At 37.6% G+C, this 20,075-nt stretch overlaps 1 protein-coding gene across 5 annotated transcripts in view; it reads left to right on the top strand.

Moving 5' to 3' along the window:
- Positions 1-20,075, top strand: part of SH3D19 (SH3 domain containing 19) — a 141,784-nt gene that overhangs the window by 40,310 nt on the left and 81,399 nt on the right. The window contains exon 1 of one of the 5 annotated variants that reach the window (XM_081077438.1): positions 643-756. The exons of the other annotated variants lie outside the window; for them this stretch is intronic. The gene's annotated coding sequence lies outside the window, so the exon portion shown is untranslated. Of the gene's footprint in view, positions 1-642; positions 757-20,075 lie in introns of those variants that run through there. 5 annotated transcript variants of the gene reach the window in all.

The raw sequence follows: 20,075 nt of genomic DNA, 5'->3' as shown, positions 1-20,075 counted from the left end.
TGGAAGTGTGGAATGACTGTTTGCTGAGATAGAGCAAACTGTAGGAGGAGCAGGTTTTGGGTGGGTAGATGAGAACTCCATTTATAGCCATGTTAAATTTAAGGTGCTTGAAAGATATTCAACTGGAGATTCCAGTAGGCAGTTGAATATATGAATCTGGAATCAGGAAATTGCCATAAACTGAAGGGCTAGATTAGGGTGTCACTAGCATGTCATAGTATTTAAAGTCGCAAGATGAGATAGGGATTTAGTATAAACAAAGACCACTGGAGTTGTAAGGCTTGACCACACTGAAGCTGAGAAGAGATAGACAGGAACCAATGAGAGACTGAAAGACGAGCAGTGAGGTAAGCAGAGAACTGATAGGAGTATTCTGGAAGCCAAGTAGAGAAAGTGTTTCGAGGAGGAAGAAGTGAGCGTCTATCAAATGCTGCAGAAAACGAAGAACTGACCATGGGATTTAGCGTCGTAGAATGGATTCAACCGATAAAGGGGAGACATTGGAGACAACAAATGTCAGCAGTTTTTCAAAGCAATTTTGCTGTTAAGGGAAGTTGAGAAAGAGCTGGCAGGAGATCCTGGGTGGTGCAGGGGTTTTTTGTTCTTGTTTTGTTTTAAGATGGGACAAATTGCATCATGTTTGTGTGTTCATGGAATTATCCAGTAAAGAGAGAGAAATTGATGCTGCTGGAGGGAAATCTGGAGAATTGCTGCAGTGGTGTCCTTGAGCAGACAGGAGGGAACTGAAGCTAACTGGTCAGTGGGGTGAGGGGCTTAGATTGGAGCACACCAGGTCTGTCATACAACAGGAGCGGCAGCAAGTGGGTGGACGCAGGTCCCAGTCGGTAGGAGACGTGGTAGTACAAGTTCTCTGCTGATTGTTTCCATTTCCTCAGAGAAATACAAATAGAAATCGAGTGGGGATGGGAAGGGATGTGTTGAGGAATTAAGAAGAAGGAGTCACAGTGTGGAAGATGAATGCACCAGAGAAATAACTGACTGCTGGGCAGCAGAGAGAATCCCCTTGAATTAAAAGGGAAATTGGCATGGTTGTGTGTTGACAAGCATGTGTGGAGGCATAGAGAGGTCTCCTGAAGTGGGTATGATAAAGTGGGAGGGGGCAAGGGAGTGATTTAAGCTGGAAAGGAGGGGAGTAAGGAATGAAGGGACTGTAGAGCGTAAAGCAAGGTAAAATCAGTGGATTATAAATCCTAACAGGGTTGAAAATGATTGGACTTGGTACTGTTGCTGTCAAGAGTGCAAGAAAGATAATAAATGTGCTAGGAAGGTGAGATCATGGAGAGGGTGCAGTTATTCATGACACCAAGACCAGGGAAGTAGCATTCGAGGTCGGGGGGAAGATCATTTCGTCGTGAAAGGGGACTGCGGTAGAAAGGCAGTGAATGTTGGGGAGGCTTAGCAGGAGCACGCCGAGGTCTGTGTGTGGCTCTCTGTACTTTCACTTTTCCCCAAGTCCTTTAGAGTGGGGGTCTGAAAACCAGGACCCACGCTGGAGGACCACGGAAACTGGAGGCTGAAGTGGAACCGTCCGGTAGCCGTCTTTGTGGACTGATCTTCCACTGGCGATGAATCTAACCAAATAGCTGTTTTTCAGCCACAGTTATCTAGTTAGTTCACAGAATCATCGTGGGAGACTGTGCTAAGTCTAGTGCACATATGATGAGAGCAGATGCCCTTTCTTCCAGGCAGGCAGATGGAAAGAAATCTAAAGTGAATAGTTACTATTAAAATATTGATAGGCCTGGCTCCCTCTTCTGCAAGTTTGCTGGCTATAGTATGTGATTGTTTTCTCTTTGCAATTACTGGGGGAAAAATGAAAACAGGAGAGAAATGTATGAAGTATAAAATAGAAGTTCCTTTCTTCACTCTCTACTTCTAGCACCTCATGGGTGGTTTTCTGGGCATCATTTCAGACCTCTCCCCATCTTTCCCTCTCTTTCTGCCTATACATAGATATTTGCATGGGATCCATATACGTATTTGTGTGTGAGTGTGTGTATGTACAGCACAGGAAAAAATGGAAGTATTCTGTATGCAGTGTAAGAGTTTCCACTCGGAGCCCTCCCGTGCCAGCATATACCAACCTGATGACCAGCCGCCTAGCAGTACCCAATACAGAAGTAGAGCCTAACTTGAAAGTCATGTCTATGTTGATGGACACTTAGTTTTTCTTTATTTTTTGCGATAATAGATTATGCTATAGAATATACTAAAGAATATAAATATTATTTATCACTCTTCACATGTATTTGTGCAGTAGCTTTGCCATGAATTGCTCTGACATGGAGTTACGAAAGAAAAGACTTTGTGTTTTGAGGTCTGATCTCTGTTGCCAAATCATCCTCCACAAAGATGGTACCAATTTATAGAGATTGAGAACATCCCTTTTCCCACCTCCAAATTCATACTGGTTATTTATCTTTTTACCCCCTTTCTCCCCCAATTTTAGCCACTCTGATAGGACTATTAAGAAGAAAGGGTTTTAAACAAACAATACTGCATTAATTTGGGGGTGGATAACTGAAATTGGGGAATAAGAAAAATCGGAAGATATTTCTTTCTTATTCCTGTGCAGAGGGTAAATATTAATGCTTCTCCAAATTTTAAGACTTAGCTGAAACAGAGAGGGCCTTAAGTAATTCCTTACTTAAAGAGGAAAGTGATTAGAGTCCTGGCTGGAGCGTAATGGAGGTCGTCAAAATAAAAGGACAGACCTGATTTCTCTTTTTCTGTTCCTGAAAATGTTTCCAAATCTATATTTGTTTTACAGCAAATTTGCAAAGATTTCAAGTTCTCTGATAAACCTTTATAAGGTATAGATTTCAGATTTTACACCACTAATAGGTTTTCTGATCTTTTAACTGTGACCTTTTTTGGAGAGACCTATAATAGTACATATTTAAATGTAACAGTACAGATTTAGTACTGCTTTTTCATTTCCTCATGCTTATTCTATATAGGATCTTACTACATTTATTATTTCCATCCAGTTAAAATTCATATTTATTATTGATAACCTGATAACTTTGCAATACTTTTTTTCAGAGAAACATTTGAAAACAAGTCTTAGGTATGATCCTAGAAGAGCTGAGTAAAACTTTTTTTTATTTAACTAAGAAAATAGTTTTAAATTTTATGGGTATAATGAGTATCTACCTAGGACCAAGGGCATACACAGATTCTGACTATGTATGAGTATATATATGTTTTGGATTCCTTTATTGTGAATTCATACTTGTTTGCACAAGACTTAAATACCCTTGAGTACTTTATAGTCAGGCTTTCATGTAAGGATGCATCTGTTTAAAACTCAAAACAGTCTTGTAATACGCTCTTAGATGTTTATGTCTTTGAGAGGATAGAAAAGTAACAGATGGCCAACAAGGATATTAAGTTGACAAGGAAGCAACTTAATTTAGTAACTTTAGTTCCTGAATGAAAAAAAAAATTATACCAGTATAAATTCACTTTAAGAAAATCTTGGCAGTAAGTTTTCACTGAAGTCTTTTGTTTGCATTTTGTTTTGTTTTGTTTTCGTGGGGATGGGTGCTGCTGGGCAGGGAGGAGGGAGAGAAAGAGGAAAGAAGGATAGGGACATGTTTATAATTCCAAAGTCAATGCTCTTTACATTCTCCAAAACGGTTTGACCTTTATCACTGCCAGAAATTTTCAATGCTCAAAGCAATTTTTCCTAATCTTAGATCTAACTATGCTGGATCTAACTAACTGACTGGATTATGCATGTTTGAACATGTAAAAATATTTTGTTGTTAATCTTATACTTAATGTTCCCTGTTGTATGGGGAGAACTTTGAAGCAAGAATCAGAAATCAAATGACACTAATGCTTCCTAATGAGAGAAATTTTTCTTCAATGCTAACTAAAAATATATTGCCTGGACTTGTAGTCAGCTGGGCTTAATTCTGAGCACGAAATTCCTGGACATTACACATGAAACACTTGGTCCAATTCATAAATAGCTAGACTTTCTAGACTCTCACTGGAAAGATTTAGAAAATAAATTAAGAAAAAGAAAATCTTTTAAAACGATCTTATAGTAAGAAATACGTTTTACATGAAGTAACTGAAAAATGACAATTTGTGTTATGTCTGGAGGCAGGGGGTTATTATGACCATATTTTAGTATTTGCTTCCTATTGTTTGCTGCCATTGGGGCTATTAAGAATACATGTTTATGAAAGTCTCAGTACTGAACGTAGGAAAATGAGCATAATCATACTGTTTTTTCCATAAGTACCAGGTAGCTTTAATAAGCTATAAGAAAATTATACCACTTGTACATTATAATATAGTCATGTTACATGCAATATAACCAAGATTTGACTATTTTACTTAACCCACATTTAATGAGTATATCTGTTCATATGCATTAACGGTTACAGAGTTGTCCTATTTAAACAATGGAGGGGCTGGAGATAACGGCAGGGATTGATTCCACATGGGCATAAGGGAGATTTTTAAGGTGATGGTAATGTCTAAAATGATCGTGATGATGATTGCACAACTCTGTACATTTAGTAAAAATCATTGAATTGTACGCTTCACACAGGTAAATTTTATGGCATGTAAGTTATACCTCAATAAAGCTGCTAAACTTTTTTTTTTAATGAAATGGAAAATATATGACCATAGGTGATTCCAGAAGACAGAAAAGCTAAAAGAACATTCATTATTGATGAAATAGACACAATGTTAAAAAGCTACCTCCCTCCCCTCTCCTGGCTTATAAGGATATTCTACCATAGCTTTAAGAAACAAATCATCCATCCCAATGTTATTTTAAACTGTTTCAGAAGATAGACAGCAAAGGTAATTTTTCAAATTCCTTTTTACAAGGGAAAATAACATTGATATTGAAACATGGAAAAGGTATTTCTCCCAAAAGGAAACCAGAGATTAATTGTGCTTGTGAATATTGAAACAAAAATTCTTGAAAGAAAAATTATAAAATAGAATCCAATATCTCATTTGAAAAGTAACACCCAAAACAGCAATTATTATAGTGCTGCGTAGTTTGGTCTCTGGAGCTGGACTGGTTTGGAATCTTAGTACCATCGCTTCCTAGCTCTGTGACCTTCGCAAAGTAACTGAACTTCCTTGTTTTTTCATCAGTAAAATGGGGCCAGTAAATAAGAGATCTTACTTCATAGGGTTCTGGTTAAGGCCCTGTGAGTAAAGCACTTAGGTAAGTGCTTGATACTCAATAAATGTTGAATATGATAATAACTGCATAGTTCATTAAAAATTATAAACGTGTCAACATTTGTCATTCCCCTGTTGTTAGCCTTTTGGATTTTGCTATTGTAAACAACAGTGCAGGAAGTCTCTTCATATGACTTAATTTCTGCCAGTAGGCAACATAATATGAACACCTAAAGGAGTTAGGAACTTCATGTCTGTGACGTCCTTACCAGAGGATGTCTTGACCCCCGTGTTTGTTTTGGGATCCATGACATCAGCTTATACAGTTTGACTCCCACATCTTAATGGTATTTATGGAGGGAAATAGAAAGCAAGAGATATTTCTTTTTCCTTCTTCCCATTTATTTTCCCCTTTTATAGTATAAAGGCTTATATTTGTGTTTGCTATTTATTGAACTTTTTATTTGATCGTTATAGAGTACTCTCTTAACTTAGATACTCAGTGATTTTTCTTATAAATATTTGGACACAGCTTGCTCAGGAAGTATTTAAGTTCTTGATTGCAGTTTTATGTCCTCTTAGTTGATTGGCATCATAAAGATTGAGGAGAGATAACGAGAGATCTTTCCTCTTTACAATGCTGTTTGTTTCTCGGGAAATGGAAGAGAAATTTGGAGATATTCTATCATTTCTAAATCTTTTTACAGCTTGTCTAATAGTCAGAATTATTCCCCTGGAATTATCAGTGTGTCTGTCAACCTGAAATTATTATTAGGAAATTTCTTCTGCTTATTCTGCTTTCCCTCTTGATTTCCACAGCTTAGTTAGTTGGACTATCAATGTTATAATACCAGTCTCTGTTCAGTTTCTTCTTTACACTTGGGAGACTTTCCTACAGCTTTTTTAAAAAAATCATTTATCTTGTTTCCCATGTATCATATTTAGAGATTGAGAATCTTATAGCTGTAGTTAAACACAATCCTCTTTAATATTGAAGCCCTTATACCAGAGCTTGTCTGTCTTAGAATGTTGTCATTAATTTCCCAATCAACTGTCACCCAAGGGTGTAAAGAACCATGTAAAGTCATAGAAAACCTATCCTAAATACACCTTCCCCTTTCTATTTTATTGCAGGTTTTCCCCCTAAAAGCAAAACTCTGACTTGTTAATTCTTTCACTATTTATTTTTAAAAATACGGCAGGAATATGCTGTTGTGGAAAGCCATCTTGAACATGAGATTGAAGTTAGACCAAGCTGTGTGCCAATCCCAGATCCACCCTTTGCTGGTCTTGTGACCCTGGGGCAAGTTACTTCCCTTCTGGAAACTTCAGTTTCCACCTTTTAAAATGGGAATAATTGCAGGGCTGTGAGGATTACAGTTGACACACATGGCACGCAGAATGGAAGTCAGTAAACACAGCTCTGATTACCATTACTTTTCACTCTGGCATAGATGTGATTGGCCCGGCCACTAGGTGAGATTCATAAATGTTTTTTCTTAAAGAACCAGGGATCCACTTCTAGAATTTTGTTAAATTGAAATCTGAACTTTTAAAATTTGAATATTATACCAAATTATATATATTTCAGAGTTCCCATTTATGTAGTCCTATACTTACATGATTATTCAAATGAAAATGTCAGCCATTCACTCATTTAATCAGGGCTCTTATTCTTAGCAACTTTTTTGGTAAAAGCTTTATTAGATATCATTCACATATCATACAATTCATCTATTTAAAGTATATAATTCAGTGGGGGTTTTTGTGTATTCACAGTTGTGCAACCATCGCCATAATCAATTTTGGAACATTTTCATCACTCCAAGAAACCCTAAACCTTTTAACTCTCACCCTCCATCCTCCCTCAGCCCCAGGCAACTACTAATGTACTTTCTCTTTTCATAGATTTGCCTATTCTGGACATTCCATATAAAATGGAATCATTCAATATGCGGTCTCTTTGTGACTGGCTACTTTTATTTACATAATGTTTTCAAGGTTCATCTGTGTGTGGCATGGACCAGTACTTCATTCCTTTCTATTGCTGAATAATATTCCATTGTATGACTACAAGTATACCACATTTTATTTATCTATTAATCAATTGATGGATTTTTGTGTGTTTCTACTTTTTGGCTATTACAAAAAATGCTGTTACGAATATTTGTGTACAAGTTTTTGTGTGGACGCGGGCTTTTATTTTTCTTGGGAAATAAATCCACCTAGGAGTGGATTTTCTAGGTCATAGGTACCTTTTTGTATTTAACCTTTTGAGGAACTCTCGGGCTGTTTTTCAAAGTGGCTGCATCATTTTACATTCCCACCAGCTGTGTATGAGGGTTCCATTTTCTTCACTTCCTTTTCAGCACTTGTTATTATCTGCCTTTTTGATTATAGCCTTTCTAGTGGGTGTCAAATAGTATTTCATTGTGGATTCTTAGCAGCTTCATAAAGTAGAATATATAAAAGTCATATTGCTCATGCTTTGGCGTAATATCTGGTCAATGGTGAGAGTGACTGAGAAGTTAAGCCTCATGTTATAGAATCTGCTCCTTATTGATGCCTCATGAAAAGAACTTTCACAGACTTTCCCCCTTATTCTTACTATGTCGATCTCATTTTCTCCTGATTTTCAGTTTTCTTTTTCCAACAGTTGTTTTGGGCTTATAAGTCTCCGCCAGCAATCCCTCTCTATCAATATTGTAATAGAGCAGACAGATACATGACACCTTTTCTTTTTGTCTTTCCTTTGTCCATCCTTCTCCTTGAGAGATTTTACCCTAACAGATTTTTAGAGTATGTTTCTAAAATCTACTTTTGGGCATTTGTGTACTAAGTTCTCAAGGTAGATTATTTATTTTGTTCATATCTCTTCATCTGTCATTTCTTTGAGCATCTTGTCCCCTTTATTATCTTTATTCTCTTCTCCTGAAATGCTAATTTTATGAAGGATGTGGATTTCCTGAGGCTATTCTCCATTGCTCTTTTAATTTTTGTATCTTCCATCTCTTTGTGTTCTTTAAAAAGTCTGACTTATCTTTTAGATTACAAGTTCAGTTTTCAGCTGTGTTCTTTTATTCAGCCTATCTGCTTAATCTTTCATATGAACAATCATATATTTAATTTCCAAGAACTGTTTCTTGTTCTCAGGTCACTCCTTTTTCATGGCAGATTCTTCTTTTATAGATGTAACATGCTTTTTTCATCTATAAGGATACCAATTAGAATATCTTAAATACTCTTTTCTATTCCCTAAATTCTCTTTCTCTTTGATCCAGAACTGATGCTACATTTTGGTCTTTCTCTTTTTACTAGACTAGTAATTTTCCTTCAGTGTTTATCATTGGTTGTAGCTACATATTTATGAATAACAGACTAAATTGACACACACAAATAAGTAGTAAGTTTTTTCCTGTAAAAATGCTTTCCTCTGAATGATATAACTATGTCAATGGGTATATTAATGGGGCATACCAATGGGGGAGGGGGGCTTTCCTGAAGGGAGAAGGAAGGCAAACTCAGACCACCAAAATTGCCAAAGTACGGAAGTTGTTATTCTAGGGGTGGGATGTGTCTGGAATCTCTCTGTCTCCCAACAATTTCTGGGTTTGAATTTACCTTCAATTCTAAATTCCCTTCAACTCTACTCTTTTTTTCCTTCTCAAGCCCAAAGTCCCCTGCTGGGATTCTTTCCAGGCAGGTCACCAACTTTACATGGATAGCAATTTTCTGCCTTTAGCTCGAGGGGAGCCTTGACTGGCTACTGGATGTGATTAGTTGCGGAGTGGGGACTGGGCAATGCTGAGGACCTGGATCTGACCATCTGAATGCGGCTTTTTAATGACCTGTCCTTCATGGTTGCCCAAGGCCGACTGTTTAATTTTCAACTAACAAGGAACTCTCTAGGGAGAGTTCATGTTTAACTTCTGATGTCTTGGTCCCTGTTTCCAATTTTTTTCAGGATGTCTGATCTATTGATGATTCTCATTCTTGATCGGTTTCTTTGTTTCCTTGTTTTTCTGTGGGGTGTTTTTTTTAGTGTTGTTATGGTTCCAGTCAAATTTCTATTTTATTGTCATTACATTTAAAGGGGAGCAGGTGGATAAATAACTCCTTATTCGGCCATTTTGAATGAGTCAAATAAACATTTCCATGTGATTTTTCACTTAGAAGCCTCAAACTTAATGTATCCTAATCATAATCTATTCCCACCCATTCTGTCATCTTTCTTCCTCATCTTGTCTTGTACCTGACCTCCGTTAATGGTAGCCTATACCATGCACCAGGTACTACTGCTTCCAGGTATTCCTACTTCCTCCCTCAACACATCCTGTCCATTCCTAATCCTGTCTGTTTCCATTCAATCCTCTCACTTCATTTCCTCTTACTCTTTTCTTATGTCAGTCTTTTATCCTGTTGCACTGTTGTTAATGGTCTCTCTGCTTTCATTCTCCACCGCTTCACCCCATTCCATCCCAGCAGGTTAGTTTCCCTTTCTCCATTGCCTACAGAAAAGTTCAAATGCTAAGGTATAACATTCATAACTGCCCAAATAATCCTGAATTTATTTTGTATTGTCATCTCCCAATATATTGTCCTTATATCATGAGGTCTATCTACTACTGGATTATTCAACATGTTCCTTCCGTTCTTTGCACCTTCGTACTTTTGGACAGTATATGGTTTTCCTAAACTTAGATGCCCTTCATTCCATATTTACTTCTCAAATTTACCAACCATAAATTATGCTCAAATCAAATGCTCTCTGTTATGGGAAGCCTTTGAAGATTTCTTAGTCAAAACTAAATCTTCCCTTATAATTCTATATTTCAGTAGCTCCTGGGCATTCATTTATTTAATATGCATCATTTGATTATTCACTAGCATCCCTGTAAGTCCTAGTAATTGGCATGCCAGCTGATGCAGGAATTTTTTATTCCTGCCGCAAGGCAAGTACACCAGTCCAAGTGACTGGTAAAACTAGGCAAAGTTGAAAATGTAGTTAATTCATGCTATAAAGAGAGGGCCAGAAATACATTAATTTTGGTGAATTTGGTTATTTGAGAGAGGTCTGGGAATTTGTGCAAGTATTTTTGTTAAAGATTTTGCAGATTCTTGTAATTCTTACAACATACCGATCAAAAATGTTAAGGTTCTTGTACACTTTTTGTACTCGCAGTATGCGTTAGAAATCGTTCGCTCTTGCACCTCAACATAGATTGTAAGTTTGTTGAAAGCAGGTTTTGTTGTTTTCCAATTGTATTCCTCAATGACGGTCAGCATTACCTTTGACTCTTTTTTCTCTGGGCCAGATTGGAATGACCCAAAACAGCACGCTGAGGATGGCCAAGCTAGACCTCACTCACCTGTATTTGCAGGTGTTTCATCCATGGCTGTGTGGAAAGAAAGCACACAACGTGCCTTACTTTGGTTTCTGATAAAGTAGAATGGGTCCTATATTTCATCTCTCTATTGCTGGAAGTGTCCCATGACCAAATGATCACCCTGCTGCTCAGACCTATTTTTTAATTGCCTGTGGTACATGGGTTAATCCATGAAGGATGCAAACAAACATCTTTCACCATGTGTTAATGAATCTGGGTGTGGAGCAGTGTGGGAATCTTACATAGCAATGATGGGCAAACCCAGGGTAGCTGAGTCTGGTTTGCATAAGTGACACATAAGCTGCCCTAGAGCCAATTTCTGGTATGTGGCTGCTATATCTTATAGTTCTTCCACCTTGTCACCCAATATTTGTGTGTTTTAACTATCATTATTAAGAATGGACCTTGCATTGCAATAAAAGGTGACTAATTGTATTTCAAAAGAAAATCAACACCCAATCGGTATTCTATACAAATGTAAATAATTTCAGATCAATTTATTCTTTTTTTAAAATTTTATTCTGAGGGTATAGGGAGTAATAACAAATAATATTCCAACAAAATTCATACTTGCCTTATAATCTGTTGTTTATAATGAATTGTCCCTATTATGTACCTGTATCCATACTCTGTTGAGCCCATAAATTTAATATGTGAGTGGCATAAGATTATTGATAGCACTAGATAGTGAATTGGAGCCATTCTCCCTGCTCACATATCTTGTTGTAATACGCCCAAGTCAAAATCTTCTGTATTCTTAGGAATGTATAAGAGGATGTCTCTCTGTTTTGTGGAGCTGAAGAAATCCTCCGACAGTTGGAAAGAATTTGAGGCCCTGGATTCAGTCTCTAAGCGACACACTGTCTACTACTGAAATATAAGTGTGGTTTGTGGTGAACAACATTCTTACACATTTACTCTGTAGTTCATCAAATGAGCAGGACCACCAGCCTTCCCATGTGTGGAAAGAGGAGCAGCTTTGGGATTTTTCACAACCAGGCTTGAAAATTCATACTCCCTTTTTATTTAACTAGCTTCTCTGAGACTTCTCTTTCTCTTTAATGCAATAGAAAAGACTTGCATCATGGGACTTCTGTGAGGATTAAATGGGAATGTATTAAGAATGCCTCTAACATAGTAAACACTCGATGAATAGTAGCTGTCTTTATTGTTGTGGTTATGCTGATAGCCAGGTCTTGAATCTCAGCTGTCGTCTGTTACCCTGGAGCCACAGAAGTGAATCCCTTGTGTGTCCTCCTGTGCTTCTTTGTGTAACGGCATTGTCCCCTCACCCGCACCCTCCACCTACACTGTATGTTTCATTACTTAAGTATAATGTTTTTACTAATTCTGCAACTCTGAAGTAGCACTTCAAGATGCTTTCACTCCAACTCAAAATTATTTGAAGCCTTGCATGGTAAGGCCCAATCTCTTTCTCTATGAATTAATAACAACTTCCCCACCTCCCACTCCTCTGTCCTCTAAAGAAACATAAACAACCTAAAGGCTTATTAGCTCAGCTGCTTTCCAATTTGCAGAGGTCTTGGAGAGGACCCATACCACTATATTCAATGACAGGTACTTATGTTGTACCTACTGTGTGTAAGGTGCTATGCCAGGCATTCATTACAAGATACATGAAGACCCTGTCTTGATGGAACTCGTGATAGTTGAAACAGTAAAACATATTATAGATAAAGAGAATTATAACGTGAGTCAAATATCATAAGTGCCAATAGATGCTAGGCACTGTGTGTGGGGTGAGGGGTGGGGGCAACATTTCTCCCTGTGAGAAATCACATAAGGCTTCAAGCAGATATGGCAGGTGTTCTTGGGTCTCTTCTCACTGAAAGATCCCGTGTAGCTTTAGAACTGAGCACCTCCTTTAGAGGCATTCTACACAGCTGGAGAATAGAATGAGACAGTTGGGCATTCTTGTTTTGTTTCAGTAGCTTTTTGAAGATGATTCTGTAGATGGAAGTTTGTTAATAAAATGGAGAGGAAGAAGATGGGTTGGGCTTGAATTTGCAAGAAGTAATGTGTTGTACAGCGAATACATTTCTATCCCTAGGTAAGGTGATGTGGTAAGACGTGGATATAGCTTTACCTTTTCTTGATTTAAATTTAAAAAGATTTTCATCACTGTAGATTAGAGACCAAGACTGCCCCACTGTGGATAAAAATCTCAGCTTGAAGACTCAAATCAGAAAAATCCTCAGCTGTTTGGGAAAGGTTTGCATAGCCGAGTGTTCTTACATCAGAGTGAGAAGGTGCCCAGTATTTGGAATAATATGATTTTTCCTTTGTTTCGTGCTTTTCAGCAGATGCTACAGTCTCTTGGCGATAGTGGTTTCTGATATTTGCTCATTTTGCAGAGTTGGCTGTACAAGGTAAAACTTTGTTACAATACCTGTGAATTAATCAGAAATAAAGGAAAAGGACACAGTAAGCACGGGCCATTACTTTAAGGGAAAAAAATATCTTTATTTTTACTCTCACAACAGAAAAGGCAACCTATGATTAGATACGTTGTTATCCATCCTTTGTCACCAGAAATAACAATTTAAATCTTGGTTTTCTGGGTCCTTGTGAAAGAAATCCATACTGTCTCTAAAATATGGAGGCAGATTTCAGTACTTTCATAAGTAGGGAAAATATATTTAATTTATTTAGTTTCTTTCTTCATACGACTTACTGATCCTACGCAGGAAATCCGTATTATTTAGAGTTCTTGAATCTCACAAATGACTGTGAGGGCTTATACCCACAGGATGAATAGGAATGGGCGGGCTGCTGATTGTTGCTTGGCACAGTTTTTCATCCTGCCCGAACCGCCTCTGTCTGCCTTCCACTGCTTACTTTTAGGGCTTATTTACCACTTCTGTCAGAAGCTGCAATGGGAAAATTTTTCATAGTAGCCCTTGGTTCAAAGGGCTAGAAAAGGAAAGAGGCTGAAGCCATTGGATAAGGGAGGGTTTGGAAACCCTATTTATGAGCACATTTTGTCCTCTTGACCAGTACCAAGCAAGAAAAACAATCTTACAGAATTACAAACTCCATACTGGACAAAGGAGACTCTCTTAGGTAATTGCATTCACAATATTATGAACTCGACACATATTTTGTATCCTGATATTCTCATCATCATAATGAACATTGATTGAGCACTTATCGTAGGCAGCAACCTGGTTATCCTTTCTATGCATGTCTTCATTTAATCCTCATTCAACTTGATGAGATGGGTACTACTGTTATCCCCTTTTACAGATATGGATACTGAGGCTTACAGAAGTTAAATGTCTTGCTAAGGTCATTCAGGAATAAATAGTGAAGCAAGAGCTTAAAACGAGGCCTATCTGAACTAGAGCTCGTGCTCCTAATCTCCGCCTGAGTTGTCATACTTAGATATTTATTGATTTCTCATTACGGGTATGAGCCCATCGCAGATACCTGGGCACTAAGTGCTCACCTTTGTGGAAACTTGTAATCCTACAATGCAAAAATTAACCGAAACAGTGCAAAATCAAAGATAAGCGATGGGATTAAAGAAAGGACACATTTCATACAATCTTAAAAGATCAGGGTTTGACCTGATTGAAGTGAAAGGGAGATTCATTTGTCATTACTTCTCATGCTCCTTTGTGTTTGGATCCTGTACCTGGCCCTGCACCAGTTGGAGTTCATTTCATTAGAGAAGTGCCACCTACATGTCAGGCATGGTGTTGGACAAGGAGGTGACAAACACCAAGCTCTGTCTAAGGGACCTTGGTTGCCCAGGGGAGTGATAGCGATAATGTGATACCATTGTTCATGCCAACGTACCAGATAGCAAGTCTGATTTGGTAAGAAATGTTTTGTCCTCAGATTAGTTTGGGAAATGCTGTGTTCGTTAAACAAAGTTACATTTTTTCAACTGAAAAGTTTCTCAGAGCCTTTAAGATACTAATAATTAGCGTTGTGACTATCCAAAAGATTATTATAGTTTGGGAAACACGGAAAGCAATTCTGTTATTGGGTTACTGTCTCAGGTTACCTTTCTTGTAGCATATCTTATTCCAAGTAAAATTTATGACTCTTTTAGAAAAACCCTTAGGAATGGCCTAATATTTTGATTATGGGCCTAATAGTTTTCATTTGGCAGTTGGAGGAATAAGATTTATATTTAACTAAAAGGTCTTTTTATACTTCCTTAGATCACAAGCTGCATGTGCTGAAAAAGGTGAGATTTTTGTAACAAAAAGAGGTATGGAAGTAATAGTTAGAATAAGAGAACCGTTAGGGAGCTTGAGGGTGGGAACATGAAGGAGGGTTGATTGCACCCTGTTCCTAAGCCTGCTTCCATTTCTGCTCCCCTCAGTATCTTGCTTCCCAGGACCCGAGTGGAGCTGATGAAATGTCCATCTTCCTAAAAGCTCTACCAAATTCATGTTGGAGTGAAAAAGAGCAGTGCAGATAGATGGTGGCTCTGAATTTTCATCTCTGAAACTACTAACGTAATAAACCCAAATCATAAAAAGCCGGATTCAATAGTTGGTTGAACTCAAAAATCAAAGTGATTCAGTTGAACCATTTTAAAGAAGAACTATTAAAAAGAAGTAGCAGTCCATCACTAAATAGCTTATTCTTTTTCCAGTTCTAATGTGCTATAGTTTTTTCCTCCTAAGTGTGGTTTGGTTTGGTGAGAGCTACTTTGAGACAGAATAGACCAAATGTAGATGGTTTTAGGGCAAAGATGACTCAAATTACTAGTAGATTAAAAAAAAATCAAAATATGTATGAGAATTCTTAGGAGGACACATTTTTCAGCAATATCAGATATATTGATGAGCCCGCTAGACGATGCAAAGAAAAAAAGGAAATGGGAAGGCCTTGGATTTTACCATTATCAACAGAGGGCTGACTGTGAAGCAGAGACCCAGAGCCCTGCCTTTATCAGACACACTGATGAGATTAGGGGACACACACTACACACTATCATGTGTTAAGTGTCAAGTGAGTGCTATAGGTAGTATGAGAGTTCAGGTAGAATGTGGCAGGCAGAATAATGCTTCTCCCTCAAAGATGTCTAGGTCCTAATCCCCGAAACCTGTGACTATGTTATATTGCCTGGCAAAGGGAAGTTAAGGTTATTTATCACCTGGCATTGACATAAACTCATTGTTTTAGATTATCTTGGGGACCCAATGTAATCATAAGAATCCTTTAAAGTGAAACAGGGAGGCAGAAGAGGAGGTCGGAGTCAGAGAGAGATTTAAAGATGCTCCGTTGCTGGAAGAAGGAGCCACAGGCAAGGAATGCAAGTGACCGTGAGACGGGGGAAAAGGCACAGAACAGAAGGAATGTAGCCCTGCAAACATCTTACTTTTAGCCTAGTGAGACCTATTTTGACTTCCGCCCTCTAGAACTACAAGAGAGTAAACTTACATTGTTTTAAGCCATTAAGTTTGTGGCAATTTGTTATAGCAGCAATAAGAAACTAATACAACAATGATGAAGAGAAAGAGGAGTTAGTTAGGGATAGTTTTATGAAGAAGGTGGTTCTTGAGCCAGGTATTAAAGATAGAGTTGTGGTAATAATTCCTTTATCCAGTCATCTGTTGATGGGCATTTCAGTTGTGTCCATTTTTTGGCTATTGTGAATAGCACTGCAGTGAATACAGGGATGCATGTATATTTTTAAATTAGTCTTTTGGATTTCTCCTGATAAATACCCGGGAGTGGAGTAGCTGGGTCAAAAGTAGTTCTATTTTTAATTTTTTGAGGTACCTCCATACTGTTTTCCATAGTGGCTGCACCAATCTGCAATCCCACCAACAGTGCATAAGGATTCCCTTTTCTCCGCATCCGCTCCAACACCTGTTGTTTGTTGATTCATTGATGATAGCCATTCTGATAGGTACGGTGATATCTCATTGTGGTACATTTATACAATGGAATATTATTCTGCCGTAAAAAAGAATGACATCTTACCATTTGCAACAACATGAATGGACCTAGAGGGTATTATGCTAATTAGACCGAGAAAGACAAATAGCCATATGATATTACTAATATGTGAAATCTAAAGAAGAATAAACAAACAGAAGCAGACTCAGATACAGAGAACAAACTGCTGGTTACTACATGGGAGGGGGTTGAGGGGCTGGGTGAGAAAGGTGAAGGGATTGAGAAATTGAAATTTTTATAACTACAAATTGGTAGTTATAAAAGAATCACGAGAGTGTAAAATACAGTATCGGGAATCTAATCGATAATATTGTAAAAACTATAATGTCAGGTGGGTACTGGACTTAGTAGGGGGATCGCTTCATAAATTATATAAATGTGTAACCACTAATGCTGCACACCTGAAACTAAAATAATATTGACTGTCAACTACTAAAACAAAGAGTAGTAGTAACAAAATTAAAGTCATAGAATTTATGTTCCAGATACTGAGCTAAGCATTTTATATTCTTTAATTCCTTTATCTTCACAAAAACTGTAAAGGTAGTACTCTTTCCCCATTTTGTAGATGAGAAAACGGAGGTTCAGAGAGGTTCAGTAAACTGTGCAATCACTGCAGTGCAGTCCTGGTCATCACAACTAACGACGTAATGGAACGACGTAATGGAAGCCAACATATTTTGGGAGCTTGCTGTGCAAAGGCAAGGTGCTAAGGTGTCATTATCTCCTGTAATTCTCTCAGGATCTGTGGCGTGTAGTGACTTGTAACTTTTCCAAGGCGTGGATTTATCTGGCCGGCAATATGGCTGCATTGGAGGGGAGGAGGCGGGAACCAGAAAACCCAGTCAGGACACAACAGTTAAGTGCCGATCAGAACCTAAAATTCAGGGGGCATGTGAAGAAGACGGATTCCACAGACAATCTTCTTCTTTGTTGAGTTATGTAACTCCTGGATTGAAAAAACTTCACTTCCATCTCTAATATTTCCCTCCCTGTGTGGTTAGGGTACTACATTTCAATGAGTTTAGGCACTGGATAATTACAGTTCATGGAAGGTTTCAGTATTGACAGAGTCGTAGACCAGACTTTGCCACTTACCCACACGAGCGTGGACAGAGGTCATGCCAACTTCCCTATAATAGGCCTCATTTCTCTCCTGCAGTGATAACTCACAGAGATTGTCTTTAATATCTTGGTGTTTTAAACCAAGCAATAGTAGCTTTCTCACTTCAGTACAACAACAAGAAGTATGTATTTATTGAAAACCTGCCATTTAAAAGAGCAATATACTAATCACTGATTTTTAGTCACTCGTCAAAAGTGACTAAAAATCAGTGTGGAAACACCTGACCAAGGGTGGCGAAATGGAATTAGAAAGGGGAGGTGAATAGGTATTTGTTAGTGTCAGTAATATTGTAGAATGAACACTAGTTTCTTTTCGAGTAGAAATACATTTGCATTTCTCTGCCCAAATATAAAAACCATTTGAAAATTTTAGAAAAACCTGTGAAACTCTGATTGTCTAATCTATGGAAAATTCCATCCATGTTCTTAGATGAGTAAAATCAATTTTGTGCTTTTGAAAATTATATTTACTGGGGTGACATTGGTTAATAAGATTATATTAGGTTTCAAGTATACAATACTGTATATAATACATCATCTGTATGTTGCATTGTGTGCTCATCACCCAAAGTTTAGTCCTCTAACATCACCATATATTTGACCCTCTTTACCCTCTTCAACCACTCCCAGATAATGTTATTGTTGCCGCGAAGAATTCTTTTTCAGAATGAGTGGATCCTTTAGTTAATACTGAATGGTAAAAAACATTTATGTAGAATTGATCAGTTTTAAAAAATATAACATACTATATTTATGTTCAAGATAGAATTTGACAGTAATGCTTGGGAGTATGATCATGCTCATTATAGAGATTTTAGTACTCCAATACGAGATACAAGCAGATTCCTTTGTACCACTTCCTACTCTATCCTCAGTCTGTCTGTCTGTATTCATTTCAATAGATGGTGTCTTCCCACTCATTTCAAAGAATGATTTCGGACCTTTCACTTCCAGCTTGAGTTAGCAGTGTAAGTTCCTACCCAGTGGGGTTTGATTTTCTCTTCAGTTAAGCGATCAAAGCCAAATCCTTAAAGCCTGCATATCTTACAGTAGATTCTAATAAGTTCTAAGTTGGCCATTCTTCTTAGTTTTAATCAAAGCAAAAGATGACATTTGCATTGTCATCTTCATTTCAAAGTATTTGTCACATAATTAGATTCAGGATCTCCCTGAGTGGTTACACAGCAGTAGAATCTGTCTAGCCATTCCCTGCCAGAACAGGAGCCCATTTCTACATAAATGGTATACCACCTGAACACATAAACATTAGAATTATGTATGTGCAGATTACTTAGAACCAGAAGTCTTCGTGGCAGGAAAATTGGGGTAATCTGGAGTTCTCAGAGCCAACCACCCCATGTAGCTTCCTACCACTCTCCTGATTCTCAGGCCCTTTGCTGTGCCACTGGTTCCCCTATTGCCTCCTTTACATCTCCCCACGTTTACACACACACAACCTTATTTTCTGCCTTTGTTCTGCTTGCAGGATATTTTTTCCATTTCTTCAATTATCTGTATTAATCAGGACATGGATGAGTAGAGACAGGGAATGCAAGTGCTCTCATGCTCGTGGTGTGTGTGTGTGTGTGTGTGTGAAATACACCTGTGAAACCAACAGACTTTGATAATAGCCATCCAGCCATGCTGACTTTCACATTGAGAATGTACTGCTGATCTCTGAGTGACCTAAATTATAATGCTCAGCTTGGTAGGCCTCTGGAGTTAGTTCATTATTCACAGTAAATGTGTAACATTTGACAACTAAATTTTAGAGTTAGGGCATTCTTAGTTTTACAAACTTTTTTGAGACTTTGGGCTAGTAAGTTATTTGTGTGGTTTCTAAGTATGTAAAAGTTCAGGAAGCCTTTGCAAGTATGTTTTTTCCTAATTATTTAAACATTAGAAACTGAAAACAATTTGAGGGGATGTGCCAAAGAGTATTAGATTTGAAATAAATTAAATCCATATGTATCCAGCACTGTATATAGTCAAGATGAAATTAACATTTTACTATAGATCTGTTCTTGTTTTTCTTAAGGGGATGTTATCCAAATGTTTTATTGTTATTGGCAAGATCCAGGTCTCAAATCTATTCTCAGTGTTATGTTTTGTTCAGTCTTGGGTTTTGGATCAAAATAATAACCACTTATTATTTTGCCAGAAACTCAGCAGTACCAGTAATGTATTTCTTGACAATTGCATAATATTCTTGACTGTCATGAAAATTACTTTGCTTAAAATTAATATATAAAAATATGTGTAGTTACACAGATATATAACATACACACACTACATATTTAGTTGTATTCAAGCTAAAAGATGGCTTATGGCAAAATGTGAAATCCAATTATGTGTGTATTTAAAAAAAATCACAGCAAGAACATGTGTTTTAGTTTGTTTCCTAATGTCGAGGTTGGGGGGTGGGGAATATGG

This window comes from Rhinolophus hipposideros, assembly GCF_964194185.1.
Source record: "Rhinolophus hipposideros genome assembly, chromosome: 16".
Taxonomy (NCBI): Eukaryota; Metazoa; Chordata; class Mammalia; order Chiroptera; family Rhinolophidae; genus Rhinolophus; species Rhinolophus hipposideros.
The sequence above is the reverse complement of the archived record's forward strand: the minus strand, read 5'-3'. Positions and strand labels throughout refer to the sequence as shown.